The sequence below is a fragment of the Humulus lupulus genome, chromosome 1, assembly GCF_963169125.1.
Source record: "Humulus lupulus chromosome 1, drHumLupu1.1, whole genome shotgun sequence".
Lineage (NCBI taxonomy): Eukaryota > Viridiplantae > Streptophyta > Magnoliopsida > Rosales > Cannabaceae > Humulus > Humulus lupulus.
The window spans coordinates 120,395,762-120,414,042 of record NC_084793.1 but is presented as its reverse complement, the minus strand read 5'-3'; the positions used below and the strand labels follow the sequence as shown (position 1 = coordinate 120,414,042).

At 34.5% G+C, this 18,281-nt stretch overlaps 1 long non-coding RNA gene across 1 annotated transcript; it reads right to left on the bottom strand.

Annotated features, from left to right (window-relative positions):
• Nucleotides 1-15,690: 15,690 nt before the first annotated feature.
• LOC133797358 (uncharacterized) lies at nucleotides 15,691-18,226 on the bottom strand. The gene is made up of 4 exons (XR_009875634.1): nucleotides 17,684-18,226; nucleotides 16,807-16,896; nucleotides 16,512-16,719; nucleotides 15,691-15,874 (listed from the first exon to the last, which is right to left on the bottom strand). It is a non-coding gene; the product is annotated as an uncharacterized LOC133797358 (long non-coding RNA).
• Nucleotides 18,227-18,281: the final 55 nt, after the last annotated feature.

Sequence of the window (18,281 nt, the reverse complement as noted above, 5' to 3'; positions counted from 1 at the left end):
GTTCTGAACCCTGTAGGCTACACCGATTCAGATTTTCAGACTGATGTCGATGACAGAAAGTCTACCTCTGGAATGGTGTTTACTCTTGGGGGTGGAGCTGTGATTTGGAGAAGCGTAAAGCAGTCTGCAATCTCAGATTCCACCATGGAGGCTGAGTACATAGCTGCGTCAGAAGCAGCTAAGGAAATAGTCTGGCTAAAGAAGAACTCGGTAGTATAATTGAGTGGGAGTGTTAATCATAGATATGAACATCTATAGCTTCTGATGAAGAAGTGAAACGATAGTTTCCTTTTAGTTTGGTTCAAGGTGTTAAATGATAGAGATCTCATTTCAGTAATTAAATTAGTTTACTGAAATATCATTTACAAGGAACTAAGTGTTTTAAGGATAAAATACAATGGGGGGTAAAACGGTATTTTAGTCCTATCTCATTGTAGACCGTCTATAGAGGATTGAGTGACAATTATGGTTGTAACAATGGATAATTAATAGCGTATCTATATTTGTTATAGAGCATTCTATGAATTCAAGAGTGCAATTCCAAGTCTATAGTGGAGTCACGAGGAATTAATAAGTTAGTAAATTTATTTGTTAGATTTATGATAACTTATTGAAGCTTGATTTCATATGCCCATGGTGTTAGGAACGAGTTTCCTAATACGCAGCGGAAAGGTGGTGTGGTTGGCCCAGTGTACAACAAAAATTTTGTAACATATTTAAACTACCTTTAAATATGCGGATCCATTAATATACATACATTAATCATAAACAAGATACTAATAGAAATCATACCTCTTGAAGCCTACAAGTGTCATTGCTATCTTTTCGTATTTAGAACGATCTTCCTATCCAAGCCGCTCCACGTACTCACACCAAGATCTTCCAAAGCATTCTCTACACCTCAAGAAATGTGTGGGCACTTAGAGAATGAAGGATAGTTTATTTGTGATTCTACTTGATGTACTCAACACATGAGATCAAGAGAATAGGCCTCAGAATGGTTTCTTTATTTTCAGGGAGAGAAAACTATCGTTCTATTTTTCACAGAACGAATGTTCAGAGTAGTCTCACTCTCTTCACTTTTCTTATCTGAATAATTTTCTGATCAGTCATACTTAACAGAAAAATTCAAAATTTAAAAATTAAATATGTAACCATTTTACAATTTAATTTTTAATTAATTAATTATTCCATTAATGAAAAAATCCAAAAAACCAATTTTTTGAATTATCCATTAATTAATTAATTAAACAAATAAAATTGAAAATCCCATCCCTGAAAATGCCAGCCCTTACACGCCACACACAGTCCTGGACTGTGTGTGAACGTGTAGCTTCCTAATTTTCTAGGGATATTGGTTTTTCAAATTTTATTTAATTATTTATTCAAATTTCTTTGTCAGATAAGATCTAACAACCTGATAGCTAATTCAAATTTGAATTCAAATTAATTATTTTTTTAATTAATTATCAAATATAATTAATTATTTGAATAAATATCAATCTTTTAAATTCAAATCCAATTTGAACTTATCAGATTATTTTCTCCCACTCAAATAAAGATATTTAATTAATACTACTGTTGACTGCGTTTTTAGCCAACGACGTGAGAACGTCAATAACGACAAGCCTTCAAGAGAAATAAAAACGACACAGACAGTACAATCAAGAAAATAAAGAACACACGAGATTTTTATAGTGGTTCAGCCCCGATTGTCGGTAATAGCCTAATCCACTTAGAGTTGTGATTTATAAATCTATACTCAAGATCAGATGGACTGTGCCAACTGAGTTTCTTCAGTACAGATTGTGAAAATACAAGAATTCTCTCTAATTTCAGCACTTTCTCTCTCTAGAATAGACAGACCCAATTTTCTCTCTCTAGAAAGAAGAAGCAGAAGAAGCCACTCTCTCATCCCATAAGCTCTCTATTTATAGAGATGGGATCCTCAACTGATATCCCCTTATCATAGGGATATTTTATTATATTTATTACATTTATATTACAAATAAACATTCAAAATTCAAAATGTAACAAACTCCCCATTTGTGGGAAGAATGAGAGATTCCCGCGCATGTTGTTGAAGTTGTGTCTGACTTAGTCTCCTCTAGCTAGTTGGTCCACCTCCTACTCACTACCCATGCAAGTGCTGGTTGAACATGCATGGTGGTAGGATATGCATGTTGGTAGGTCGAACGTGCATGGTGGTAGGATATGCATGGTGGTAGGTTGAACGTGCATGGTGGTAGGAGATGCACTTCTCTCCTCTAACATGCACTCTCCTCTAGCATGTCATGTTCTCCCTTGAACCAATCTCCTTGGCTTCTCCTCGGACCAAGGTGGTCCGAGGCAACCTCCTTGGCACCTCACCTTGAACAACATTGGGGCAACCTCACCTTGGACAATATTGAGGCAACCTCACCTTGGACAATATTGAGGCAACCTCACCTTGGACAATATTGAGGCAACCTCACCTTGGACAACATTGAGGGAACCTCACCTTGGACAACATTGAGGCAACCTTCTTTAGCATCTCCCAAACATGTCCGATCGAACATTGTATAGACTTTCCTTATGAAAGTCTAAGTCTCCATTCTCTTGCATGAGACTCCTCCTCCTTAGCTATTTACCTTGGACACGTTCGAGCCAACACTTAGAAAACCTTGGGAGGCTTGCCTCCTACACACCCTTGGGGTCTCCTAGGACCACACCCTCCTTGGGGTCTCCTAGGACCACACCCTCCTTGGAGTCTCCTAGATGCATTCTCCTTAGCCTCCTAGGATGCATTCTCCAATTTTTGGGTATAACAACTACCAATTAATTAAATCCAAAATTTTCGAAAATAAATATTTAATTAATCATAATTTCGAAAATTACAATCAATTAATTATTTAATTAAATTTCGAAATTTAATTTAATTATTTAGTATAATTTCGAAAATTATACAATAATTAAATATTAATTAATTTTGTTAACTACAACTAATTTGTAATTAATTAATTAATCACTATTATCATATAATTGCATATTTGGCCTGAAGAACAAGTTTCTTCATAAATATGTCTTTAAACTATTTTCCCTTCATATCAACTCTTACCTTGAACAGTGTTGATAGAGCCGCTATGGGGACCTATGGACCTATAATTCCAAGCTCCAATAAATTTGAGATTATTAATTAAACTCTTTAATTAAATAATCTCAATTTATTAATCTCATGTTTATTACACTATAAATATGAGATTGAACTCTTGTAATTATTGACATTTCATTTACTGAGTACTTTATAATCATAAAGCGTCCATTGATTTAATTATTGCATACAACTTGACCCTCTAATAATGGTTCATAATTAATCGGGAATAAAATTACCGTTTTACCCTTTTAATTATGTCTTATTTCCTTAAGTACCATTGACTCTACTAGTGAAGGTTAATTCATAACTAAATTATGAATTTGAGCTCAATAACCTTTCAGTCCCAAAAGTCAACCCTTAAGAGAACCATCATTCAATCTCTTGCGAGAAGGTATAGATTCCATATCTGTATACTATGTCCCCAGCCATCTATATTAATGAGTTCCCAAAACAAAAGTTTTTAGCCTGATCATTCTGACAGACCCTAACAAGTGAATCAAAGAACTCATATAACATAAACAGGAGTTCATAGTAACCTCAGGATTAAGATCTATTTGTATATGATCATCAGTTGATATATTTAATTAATACTTCGAAACAGTATTTAACTAAGTATTAATAAACATATCTGGTCCAGTTCTATATATTCTCTAATATATAAAGCACCTCCACTAAAGTGTCCTACCACACTAGTGATCCGGATCTAGATCACATGTATTCATAATACTAGTGGACCGTACTTGCAGTAATTAATCTAAAGATTCCATAACTTTATTTTACTGCGAACTATTCAAGTTCATTTATCTCAAACACAATCATCTCGTACTAATACGTGTTTGAGATTACATTCATGAACTTAGGAATTTTCCTGATATTTACATAATATTATCATAGAATAATATAGTCCATAAAATATATGCATAACAAATTCAATTTATTTATTTATTTCATAAAAACAATGTCCACTACATATGATTTCAGGGCACATTTCCAACAATCTCCCACTTGCCCTAAAGCAAATGATGCATCTCTCTCATTCCCATATTTCTTACATGCTCCTTAAAAGATTTTATGGATAAAGTCTTTATGAAAGGATCTGCAAGATTATGCTCTGAAGCTGTCTTCATAACTGCAACATCTCCTCGATGAACTATCTCTCTTAGCAAGTGATATTTCCTCTCGATGTGCTTTCCCCTCTTGTGACTCCGTGGTTCCTTTGAGTTAGCTACTGCCCCACTGTTGTCACAGCATAGGACTAGTGGCTTATCCACATCTGGTACAACTTCCAGATCGGAATAGAACTTTTTGAGCCATACAGCCTCCTTAGCTGCTTCACAAGCCGCTATATACTCGGCTTCCATGGTGGAGTCTGCAATGCTGGTTTGTTTAATACTTCGCCAGACTACCGCTCCTCCTCCAAGAGTAAACACTGATCCAGAAGTCGATTTCCGACTATCTCTGTCTGATTGAAAATCAGAATTAGTGTAACCAGTGGGGTTCAGGTCTCCACCTGAATAAACAAGCATATAATCTCTAGTATTTCTAAGATACTTGAGAATATTCTTTACTGCAGTCCAATGACTCAATCCAGGATTGGATTGATAACGGCTGACTATCCCTACTGCATAACAAATGTCAGGTCTTGTACACAACATGGCGTACATTAGACTACCTACTGCTGAGGCATAGGGATATTGTCTCATGTCTTCCTTTTCCTGAGGTGTTTTGGGACACTGCTCTTTGGAAAGGAATACTCCATAACAGGTTGGCATATCACCCTTTTTGGAGTTTTGCATATTAAAGCGTTCTAGCACCTTATCAATATAAGTTGCTTGAGACAATGCCAAAGTTTTGTTCTGTCTATCTCTAAGAATCTTAATGCCTAGAACATGCTTTGCTTCTCCCAAATCTTTCATTTGGAATTGTTCAGCTAACCAGTTCTTTACTTTTGACAATGCTGTTACGTCATTTCCAATCAGTAATATATCATCAACATAAAGAACGAGGAATACTACTACACCATCTTTGATTTGTTTATAGACACAAGGTTCGTCAACGTTTTGTTCAAAACCAAACGTTTTAATTGTGTCATCAAATCTAAGATTCCAAGATCTAGAAGCTTGTTTGAGTCCATAAATGGATCTAAGAAGCTTGCAAACCTTTTGCTCTTGACCTTTTAACTCGAACCCTTCTGGTTGAGACATGTAAATGGTTTCGTCAAGGTAGCCATTCAGAAAAGCTGTTTTGACATCCATTTGCCAAATCTCATAATCCATGCAAGCAGCTATGGATAAGAGTATACGAATGGATTTTAGCATGGCTACAGGAGAAAAGGTTTCTTCATAGTCAACCCCTTCTTTCTGTGTGTAACCTTTGGCTACAAGCCTTGCTTTGAAAGTCTCTACTTTCCCATCCGCTCCTCTTTTCTTCTTGAATATCCACTTGCAACCAATGGGTTTGATATTCTCAGGTGGATCTTCAAGAACCCAGACAGAATTGGAATACATCGATTCCATTTCTTGGTTCATGGCTTCTTGCCATTTGTCCTTGTCAGAATCATTCATTGCATCTCTAAATGTCAATGGATCGTCTTTGTTTGTGTCAGACACAAGCATTTGAACTTCGTGTTCATAGCGTGTGGGTTGCTTGCTAACCCTCCCACTACGACGAGGTTCATTACAATTCTGACTAGAATTAGTAGTTTCCTCTTGCCGTTTTTCATTGGTTGTTGCTGGTGACTTTTCAACTTCATTTGAGACCATCTCCTCCAGAACAACTTTACTGCGAGGTTTGTGGTTATTCACATAGTCATGTTCAAGAAAAGTTGCATTTGTCGATACAAATGTTTTATTTTCTTTTGGACTATAGAAAATTCCACCTCTGGTCTCTTTGGAATAACCTACAAACATGCACACTTTAGAGCGTGATTCCAACTTCCCGGTCTTTCCTTTAAGCACATGTGCAGGACACCCCCAAATTCGAAAATGGTGTAAACTAGGTTTATAACCATTCCATAATTCAATGGGTGTCTTTTGGACAGACTTAGATGGAACAACATTTAATATGTATAGTGCACATTGAATTGCATAGCCCCAGAATGACAGTGGTAATGATGAGAAACTCATCATTGATCTAACCATATCTAATAACGTTCTGTTCCGTCTTTCCGAAACACCATTTTGTTGTGGCATTCCAGGTGCTGTGAGTTGGGATTGAATGCCATGCTCACACAGATGGTCTTTGAATTCAAAATCCAAGTACTCTCCTCCTCGATCAGATCGAAGAGCTTTTAGTGACTTACCTAATTGCTTTTCAGCTTCTGCTCGAAATTCTTTGAACTTTCCAAAAGTTTCAGATTTTCTTTGCATTAAATATAGGTAACCATATCTTGAATAATCGTCAATAAAGGTGACGAAGTATTCATAACCTCCTCTTGCTTGTACATTAAGTAGACCGCAAACATCCGTATGTACGAGCTGAAGTGGTTCTGTGGCTCTTGAACCTTTGGCAGAGAAAGGTCTCTTGGTCATTTTGCCTTCTAGACAGGATTCACAAATAGGGAGAGATCCAATAGATAGTTCTCTTAAAGGACCATCCTTTACAAGCCTATTTATTATGTCTAGACCAATATGGCCCAATCTCAAGTGCCATAGATATGTATTACTATCGGAATCAGTCTTTTGGCGTTTAATAGATCTTGGATTGGCTGTTTTAAATAATTCTGAATTATTTACAGATTTCTCTTTAGCTTGCAGTTTATAAAGCCCATCGATAGATTTTGCAGAACATATCTTAAAACCATATCTTGAAATAACAATCGAATTATTATTAAAAGATATTTTAAAATTTTGTTCATGCAACATAGAAACAGAAATTAAGTTTCTAGAAAATCCAGGAATATAATAAACATTTTCTAAAGCAAGAAATTTATTATTATCAAATTCCAAACGGGCTGTTCCAACTGCTGCTGCAGAGATAATCTGACCACTGCCTACCCTCATAGTCACCTCTCCATCAGCAAGCTTCCTCGTTGAACTAAGAATCGAAAGAGAAAAGCAGACATGGTTAGTGGCTCCTGAATCTACTATCCAGGTTGAGGAATTATCTTCCACTAAACAAGCTTCTAACAGAAGTAAATCAAATTTGCTTGTATTTTTCTCTTTGAGGTCAGCGAGATACTTTGAACAGTTTCTTATCCAGTGACCATTTTCTCCACAATTAAAGCAAGTCCCTTTTGGGGTCTTCCTTTTGGAGGTTTTAGTGTTCTTGTTCTCTTTGCTTTTGGATGACTTTTTAGGCTTCTCACATATTAATGCAATGTTCAAGTTTGATTTCCATTTCATGTAGTTTTCACCAGTCAACTTTTCATTAGCAAGTAAAGAAGATACAGGATTTGAGCTAGACATTATTGTTGAAAATAAATATATAAACAAAATGAATCTATGCATATAATAAATATCAGTTATTTTCGGAATAGTAAACGTGATGCATGAATGCAACAAAAAACACATAAAAATAATTACCTATTCCACGATTAATTAATTTGAACATTAATGGACCAGCCTTAGGGTAGGTCATGCTAATTCCAAATTAATTTTGAGACAAGCTCTCAAATTTATAAGTTAAAACTTAAATCAATATTTCTCTTTTGACTTATAAACAACCGCTTGTTTGGTCAAGAATACACTAGTCCGCTCGAAAGCCTAATGTACCTTGTGAGTGTAACCCATTATTTTAGATCAATGACTTAACTCAAGAGTGTGCCTTAGGGTCAGTCAAACTTGAAATACATCATTAAATCTTATTCTTGAAAAAGAAGTTTGCCTTGAGAATAACACAGTCGGAAGCCTTCCTTAGGGGGACACAAGCAATGGTGTCGCGAGGCCCTCTCCATGTTACCTCGGTGCTAACTAATAATGGAGACCATGGGACTTATTGTCATAACTCCCTCTCCCACTCACTATTTTAGAACATGTGTTTTCTCAAAACATCCTATGCTTTTTAATTAGTTGTAAAAATAAAGTGATCTATTTTTACCAAATGATATTCTAATAATTACTAATCAAATTAAGCAAAATTAAAATTATAGAACTATGCCCTAATTAGTTCAATTTTATTTTGCTATAATTACTAAGAATATCATTTATAATTTAATAAAACAATTTTATTAAATACTAGAAATTAAACCACTTTTAAAATCTGTTTCTGCTCTTGAACTAGTTAAAAAACTAGATTTATTATTATATGGACCAGCATATAATCACATAGGACAATCCTAAGGCATGTTTCTACTCATATGAGATGCATGCACAATTTTAAATACTGTGTGGGTTATATGTATGGCATGTCAAAAAATGCATGATAAAGTATTAAACAATTTAATCACATTCAAACATTTAAATAAATAAATACTAGCTAAATAAATAAATAAATGCGGGCCGGGTGTCTTGGGTATTTCTAGAAAAAATTACAACACTTGCAAAAATATTCACAAAAATGTAAGAAACTAAATAAGACCTAAATAGATCTCTATCTATTACTCAGGGCCTTCACACGTAGTTTTGATCCATTAAGCCACTTATCCATTTTATTTTGAATTAAAATAACTTTTAATTATCTTAAACAAATTTTAAGAATAATTAACTTGGGTTTGATGCCCAATAAGTTATTAGACCCAGATTTGAATTTGGGCTCATACAATTAATTCAAAATAAAACAATTTTTAATTATGGGTTAACTTAATTTAGCCCATAATTTAAATGGACAATTTTTGGATGCAAGCCCTAGGGTTTAGAAAACCCTAGGGGCGGCTGCACATGGTGGCTCGGCATGGGTGCATGCGGCTGAAGTGCACAGGCTGCAGGGCGGGATGCGGCAGCATCAGGCATGGGCTGGGGAGCTGCTGGTCGAGGCGGTTGGGCTGGTGCGCAGGTGTGCAGGGGCGCCTGGGCAGGGGCGCACGGCCTGGGCAGGAGTGCAGGTGCGCAGGGGCGCTGGACCTTGGCAGGGGCGCACGGCCTGCTGGACGCTTGGGTTGGCAGCATGCAGCAGCGGTTGGGCAAGCTACAGGGGCTGGGCACGCAGCAGGGGGGCTGGGTGAGGCTCGGGCTTTGGGGCTCGGAACCCGAGGCTCAGGCCTTACAGAATTTTTCAAATAATTTTAACACAGAAAATTAAAATTACAAAAATTCCTATGCCCCAAAATGGCTTACATTTTTCATCTAGAATTTTAAGAACAATTCCTAAACCCAAAACACCATATATTTAACGACCCTTAAGAATCAACTATCATCATACATACATCCATCCATTCACATATATTACAATAACATAAGAATGCATATTATGCCCACACAGTAATTAATGTATGCAGAGATTAATGACCGCTCTGGTACCAATTGTTAGGAATGAGTTTCCTAATACGCAGCGGAAAGGTGGTGTGGTTGGCCCAGTGTACAACAAAAATTTTGTAACATATTTAAACTACCTTTAAATATGCAGATCCATTAATATACATACATTAATCATAAACAAGATACTAATAGAAATCATACCTCTTGAAGCCTATCAAGTGTCCTTGCTATCTTTTCGTATTTAGAACGATCTTCCTATCCAAGCCGCTCCACGTACTCACACCAAGATCTTCTAAAGCGTTCTCTACACCTCAAGAAATGTGTGGGCACTTAGAGAATGAAGGATAGTTTATTTGTGATTCTACTTGATGTACTCAACACATGAGATCAAGAGAATAGGCCTGAGAATGGGTTCTTTATTTTCAGGGAGAGAAAACTATCGTTCTATTTTTCACAGAACGAATGTTCAGAGTAGTCTCACCCTCTTCACTTTTCTTATCTGAATAATTTTCTAATCAGTCATACTTAACAGAAAAATTCAAAATTTAAAAATTAAATCTGTAACCATTTTACAATTTAATTTTTAATTAATTAATTATTCCATTAATGAAAAAATCCAAAAAAACCAATTTTTTGAATTATCCATTAATTAATTAATTAAACAAATAAAATTGAAAATCCCATCCCTGAAAATGCCAGCCTTTACACGCCACACACAGTCCTGGACTGGGTGTGAACGTGTAGCTTCCTAATTTCTAGGGATATTGTTTTTTCAAATTTTATTTAATTATTTATTCAAATTTCTTTGTCAGATAAGATCTAACAACCTAATAGCTAATTCAAATTTGAATTCAAATTAATTATCTTTTTAATTAATTATCAAATATAATTAATTATTTGAATAAATATCAATCTTTTAAATTCAAATCCAATTTGAACTTATCAGATTATTTTCTCCCACTCAAATAAAGATATTTAATTAATACTACCAATTAATTAAATCCAAAATTTTCGAAAATAAATATTTAATTAATCATAATTTTGAAAATTACAATCAATTAATTATTTAATTAAATTTCGAAATTTAATTTAATTATTTAGTATAATTTCGAAAATTATACAATAATTAAATATTAATTAATTTTGTTAACTACAACTAATTTGTAATTAATTAATTAATCACTATTATCATATAATTGCATATTTGGCCTGAAGAACAAGTTTCTTCTTAAATATGTCTTTAAACTATTTTCCCTTCATATCAACTCTTACCTTGAACAGTGTTGATAGAGCCGCTATGGGGACCTATGGACCTATAATTCCAAGCTCCAATAAATTTGAGATTATTAATTAAACTCTTTAATTAAATAATCTTAATTTATTAATCTCATGATTATTCCACTATAAATATGAGATTGAACTCTTGTAATTATAGACATTTCATTTACTGAGTACTTTATAATCATAAAGCGTCCATTGATTTAATCATTGCATACAACTTGACCCTCTAATAATGGTTCATAATTAATCGGGAATAAAATTACCGTTTTACCCTTTTAATTATGTCTTGTTTCCTTAAGTACCATTGACTCTACTAGTGAAGGTTAATTCATAACTAAATTATGAATTTGAGCTCAATAACCTTTCAGTCCCAAAAGTCAACCCTTAAGAGAACCATCATTCAATCTCTTGCGAGAAGGTATAGATTCCATATCTGTATACTATGTCCCCAGCCATCTATATTAATGAGTTCCCAAAACAAAAGTTTTTAGCCTGATCATTCTGACAGACCCTAACAAGTGAATCAAAGAACTCATATAACATAAACAGGAGTTCATAGTAACCTCAGGATTAAGATCTATTTGTATATGATCATCAGTTGATATATTTAATTAATACTTCGAAACAGTATTTAACTAAGTATTAATAAACATATCTGGTCCAGTTCTATATATTCTCTAATATATAAAGCACCTCCACTAAAGTGTCCTACCACACTAGTGATCCGGATCTAGATCACATGTATTCATAATACTAGTGGACCGTACTTGCAGTAATTAATCTAAAGATTCCATAACTTTATTTTACTGCGAACTATTCAAGTTCATTTATCTCAAACACAATCCTCTCGTACTAATACGTGTTTGAGATTACATTCATGAACTTAGGAATTTTCCTGATATTTACATAATATTCTCATAGAATAATATAGTCCATAAAATATATGCATAACAAATTCAATTTATTTATTTATTTCATAAAAACAATGTCCACTACATATGCTTTCAGGGCACATTTCCAACACATGGTCCCCATTGTACCTTGGATAAAATCATCTAGATAGTCTCAATTAATTGATTTAATTGTCAATTAGAATTATCAAAGTTGACCAGGTCAATTTTGGATAGTTTCACAGAGTTGTGTAATTTTGAGAAGAAAAGAGAAATTATGGCAAATTTATTAATTAAGATAAATTGGTATCTAAATTAATTAATAAATAAATTTAAATCAAGGTTCAAATTATAAATAATTAATTTGATAAAGGATTTAAATAATTATTTAATTAATTAAATCAATAGAAAATAATACATGCATTGATTTTAAGTCCAATGGACTTATAATCAAATGGGAAATTTCACGGGCCTATAGCCCATGATAATTTCAACCTAGGGCTTCAAAATGGCTGTTATTTTATTGATTTTTTAATTAAATTAAATGACCTAATTGAGTCTATAAAAGGAGTGCTTAGAGAGAAGATTTTAAGAGACGACAGATAAGTCACAAGTCAGATTTTCTGATAGTTTTATATTCTCTCTAAACACAAGTCCTTTTCTAAGCCACTTTGTTATTTTCTCTTCTTCTCTCTATATCTATCTCATGTGTTGAGAATTGCCCACACTAGTCTAGGTGGTTCTAAGGATACATTGGAAGATTGTGAAGAAAATAGCAGATCGGTTCAGTTTCTTGATAATACTCTGTGACAAAGAGGATACAAGAGTTAGAGAAACTGAAGGAAGGACTCTTTAATTCCGCTGCGTATACTGTAAGTATTCTATTCTTTGTTTCTCTTGAATTCAATTTTGGAAACATGTTTTAGGCTATCTCGTATTAATTTGTTTAATATTAGATATACATGAAAATAAATAAAGATCATGTATAAGCTTTTCTAACAGGGGTTGCCCTCCTCTCGAGGTTGATCACCTCGAGTGCTCATTAGCAGGCCTTCCAGTTTTAGAAACTTGTTTGCCACAACCTTGTTCTCTATTGGGCAGCACCAGTTCATCTTGGTGGAGCAGACATTGTACTCTTGGTTGTGCTCCCCTATGGGAGTGATGACTCCTAGCAAGTCTAGGAGGGACCACTTGATCACGAGATTGTGATGGTTGGGTAGGTCCTGGAGCTTGATCGGCTAGTCGTTGGGATTCAGGATTTTCCTGGAAGATGTTCACAGGCTGAGGATTCACTATTCGGGATCTCACTGCTTGATTCTATGACAAGACGACCTCTAGCAACCTTGTCGCCTCAGCATTACGACAGTCATCTTCTTCTTGGTGAGCTTCAAGGGCTCGCTATCTTTGATCCAACTAGTCTTGGAAATCTTGTCTTTGTTTGTTGAGGGCTTTAGATATAGCCTCTTGAGCTGTTGCCTGACTTTCATGCATGGCAACAAATTGCTCCTACATTTTCCCCACGACCCCTTTCAGTTGTTCAAGGTCGAGGTGCAAATCTTCTCCTAAGTCCACATGGGGCTCATCATGCTCGAATGTGGCTGGTGGAGGCAGGTTTCCAAGGGGAGGAAATTGATGAGTAGGGCACAAAGGAGGGATCTGACTCCTCGAGGGGCGCTCAGGATGGGCAGTGTTAGGGTTCCCCCCTTGTGGCTCTTGACTCTATCTTCTAGTTGTGATAGATGTTGCTTCATATGGATTTAGTAAAATAAGATCTTGGATTTCAGCTCTCAATGAGCGACACTGAGTCAATTTATATGACGAAATGAGAATTAAATGAATTGAAATCACATAAACGACACAAAGAATTTTATAGTAGTTCGGCCCCAAGAGTTGGTAATGACCTATGTCCACTTGCACTTTTATTAATCAAAGAGGTCTCAAACTCAAGATCAAGGAGAAGCAAGGTTCAACTTAGTTTCTTAAGCTAAGAAAAGAATGCAATTCGAAGGGTTTTGTATGTAAAGTGCATACAAAAGAATGATCGAGTGAACTCCCTATTTATAGAGAGTCTTTGTGGGCTATGGGCCCTTACAAACGAATCTAGGCCCTACATGTGTAGGTGTGGGATTAGTATATTCAGTTATAAATTAAAATAACATGAGAATAATACAATTTAAATATCAGTTACATAAATATCTTGGGATATTTGCTGGTATCTCATGAAATATGGATCTTCGGGTAAAAGTAACCTGTTCATCGAGCAAGTCTTGCACTCTGAATAGTTTCATGGGATGGTACTAGCTTGCTCCATTATTAAGCAGGTTACTTGAACTTTGGTAAATAAGCTTTTATATTCTGATGTTGCCCTCTCGAGCAGCTACTCCTTCCAACCAGCTCTCCGAATTTAATGCGGTGTAATGTCACGTGTCTCTTTCTTAGATGCCACGTCATCAAGTCAAATAGGGTTAAACAGTCACAATAACGAATTTATGAATTTTTAGATATTCATATAATATTATTCTATCAATAATAATAAACAATCAATATATGCTAAAATTCATATCAATTATTTATTTCATAAAACATTGCTCAAATACATATGCTTTAAAGGTACTAATCCCAAGACATATATTTCCCAATAACAATACTCATAAATAAACAAATTATGACTGAATATATTTGATCCAACACGACATGCACGACCCAATTAATACCTTTACGCCTAAAGACCCAAGTTCAAGTCATTTAAAAAAAAAATGTATATTGATATTAATATTTGATTTATTTATCTGCAATCTTCACTAATAAAGCTAGACAATGCTCTTATGCTCTTCCATGATTTCTGATTGTAAGCCTTGTTTCAATAGCATTGTTCTTTAAGTAAATAACCTGCTTCATGTACAACTTGATTGCTTATTGTTTAAAGGTCTTATTATAATGAAACTCATTTATACTTTTATGGGTCACCATGCACAAGTGAATCTTTGATTATAATCCTTAATCAAACTTTAAAATTGTAGTTTTGATGTTGCTTAAATGAAATTTTGACTCTAACATTAATTGGAAATGTTCTATTGAAATTCACCCTCTTACCTTGTTTGTGCAGGCATAAGTGCAATTAGATTTGCTTACTTACTGGTTTTAAATGATTTAATCTTCCTCATCCCACCCTCGAAGAAGATTTTTCTTGATTTTTGTCAAAGAAAACTACAAGCAGTTCGAAAAATGAGAAGAAATGTGATTGGTTAAAAGTTAAAGATGATTATTCTACGATAACTTTTACTGCTATCGAATTTGTATAGAATATAACATCTCCTCCTGTTTTTATAATAATTAATACTTTTTATATATGTTTTAAAAAAAAATATCAGGACGTTTGATTAAAAAAAAAGTTAAGAGTCTTTCAACTCAATTCTTGTGTACTTAAATTGGATTCTTAATGCAATTTTTTGTTAATAAAAAATAAAAGATAATCAAACAATTATATAAAATAAGAACAAAAGATTTTTTATATGCACTACTACAAAAATGGGCTTTCCTGACAGTTTTTAACTGTCGCTATTGAGCAACGATGACAGTCGACTAATTTTCATATTTGCCTATGCCGACGTAGGAGCAGCTACGCCGACAGTTAAAAATTATCGTTGTTGCGGACAACGCCGACAGTTATTAGGTGTCGTTGTTGCTAGCAATGCTGACAGTTAAAAAATATTACTATTGCAGGCAATATCGACAGTTATTAGGTGTCGTCGTTGCTAGCAACGCCGACAGTTATTAAATATCGTTGTTGCTGACAACACAGACAGTTTTTTCCACACCAAGAGAACTATAGTTTTTTCACATTATAATAACATTTTTATAAGTTTTACCTATTATTATGCATATTAGTTGATATAACACATTTTTCTATATACTTATATAGAATGTTATATTTTACTATTCTATAATACTTTTTCGACATTATCTAGATATTTAGATAAAATCAATTGTGGTATATAAGTAAATTGACCCAAAATCATGTTTTACAAAAAAGTTAATAAAAGTAAATTTTTATATATTACTTAAATAAACTACCTGTTTTACAAAATCATATTACCCGAACAAATTTAATGAATTGGAATTCCATCATTATATAAAATTTCATAAATATTTTAATCTTTAACAACACTTGATTTGTATTGCCCATGTCTTCCTAATGCAGATTGATTTGTTCCATCCTGAGAAATAAACAGTAAAGATAATATAAATTAGCCATGATCAAACCTTCAAAAAAATTCACTAAATATAAGCTTTCGCATCATGAAAATTATTCTCTACAAATGCTCTATCAAAAAAGAAAAGGCACAAATCATTTTTCAAGTCCATTAACCAAATATAAGGTCCCATTTTCACATTACAAATGACATGTCTCGAGAACAAACTAATTCATGTCTTATTTCATAATGAATAGAAGTAGGAACATTTTGAAGAGTTATGGTACAAAAACTCATCAATATTCAAAAAACACAGACTAAAACTCACATCAATATACAATTAAAAGTATAGAAATTGTTATAAAGATTATCAATAACTATTGCTTTCAAACAAGATATAAATGAAAATACAGACATACAAGACATTCTAGAACCCCAAACTATGACATCTAAAGCCTTTAGCCTCCTCAAGGTCATCACAAACAAGAGTATTCCCAGCAAATCTAAACAATACGTATAACTATTTCATCGAAGCAGCATGCATGCTTAAGCATTAACATTGACTATATATATATGTACGTAATCTGTAGAAACAAGGAAATCAAGTAAAATGCCTACAGTTAAAATAAATTAAAAATTCAAGTGGGGTAGAGGGGCATACTGATATTTCAACTTTGAGAGCTGACTACTCAAGCTAAGCCTTTCCTCAGCATTATTTTGGGCATCCTTAAGCTGGTTCTCTTCGTACTCGCGGATATTTGCCACCCCAACAGACCTACTAAAATCTCTGCAGATTCGGTCAACAATTTCATTAATCCTCCTCTCCAGTTTATCAATTTTTCACTACGCTTATCAATAGCTTCTTTAGTCTGCAAGCAAATAAAAAGCAATATAGTTGTTTAAATGGAACAACACAATAAAACTAGATGGAGAGGGCAATAAGCACATGATGTCACCTTCAGAAGTTCAGGAGTGATACGATCGATTTCTTCTTTAATATTTTGTTTTTCCTTCTTCAAATTAGCAAGCTTGTCCTCAATGCTTCTCTGCAAATAAAATAATGATGGTCAATCAATCCACCTCGCAGTTTTTATCAAGATCCAAGAAAAGCAAATCCAAAAAGTATCAGTGATAAGAAAGGTTGGGTAACATTAAAAAAGTTGTTAAAGATCATAGGTTATATAATTTGTTAGACCATGGACACAAGTGAACCCTTCTTTCAGAATGTCTTAGAGAGAGTGAGAGAGCAACATTTCCAACTAATTAACACACATTTCATTTTCAAAGATCAAATAGTCTTCTGTACTATCCAGCAGCTCAAAAAACTTTTTTTATTGGCTAAACGGTGTGCATATAATAATATATTACAAACACTAGCAGCACTAACACAGGTCATTACTTTATTTATCAACTATTAAATTGACAAGCATATTTAGTATATATGTATGCTCTCTCAGATATGCCTGTAATGTCCATAGTTCCAGTTTCTCACTCGAAGCTCACTAAGGACCAGATAGTAGGTAGAAAAATTCAGCTTTCAAAAGATTTAAAAAAAAACATGTATGAATTCCTAATTTGTTGACATGAATCTGCATTTTCCCATTGACAGATATAACCACATTAAAAAATATGATTAATTTATAAAATAATCTTACTTCTGGAAATTTTGCATCTTTCAACGTGGATTTCAGATCAGGTACATATATCACAGTTTAATTGAGTACAGTAATTAATGCTTAACTTACTAGGAACATACATATTTTAATTTAATTTTCTAAATTGCAACAAATTTAAAATCTCAAATCAATTAAAATTCGAGTTAGGAATTTATACCGGAGCTCTGACAACAATGACGAAGTGGCGGTTGGGTAACGAAATTGGTTAGGCTTGAAAGACCTGACCACGAGGATACCAAAGAAGGTGGCAGTGTGACCCACGGTGGCTCGGGATGGCCGGAACTAAGCCAAAACCGTTTGAAATTCCATGGATTTTGGGTAACACCCACGGTGGTTTTTGGGCCCGATCCTCAAGTGGGTTCTTCTCTCCATGGTCTGCTGAGTACGATGGTGGCGGTGGCTTAACTCATAGAGGATTGAAGTGGCCGGATTTTGCTCGAAAACGTCAGGGTGGTAATGACTTTGGGCGGCCCGTTGATTGGGATAGGCTGTGCGTACGGTAGCGAGGCTCGGGGATTGGGGGTTTCGGGGGCTTGCGAGGCTGCTGGTGCTGTGCGTGTCTATGGCCTGGGCCGACTGGGATGCGAGGAAGGAGGCACCTCTGTATCGGGCAAGAGGGAAGAGAGAATACAAGAGGAGGAGAGAAAGGACCATTTGAAACTAAGGTTCGGATTTTGTTTTTCCTTATAATAGAGTATGGTTGGTATAGAATTCAAATCAAGATTTTATGTTTTTAAAATTTAAAAGTTGTGGGA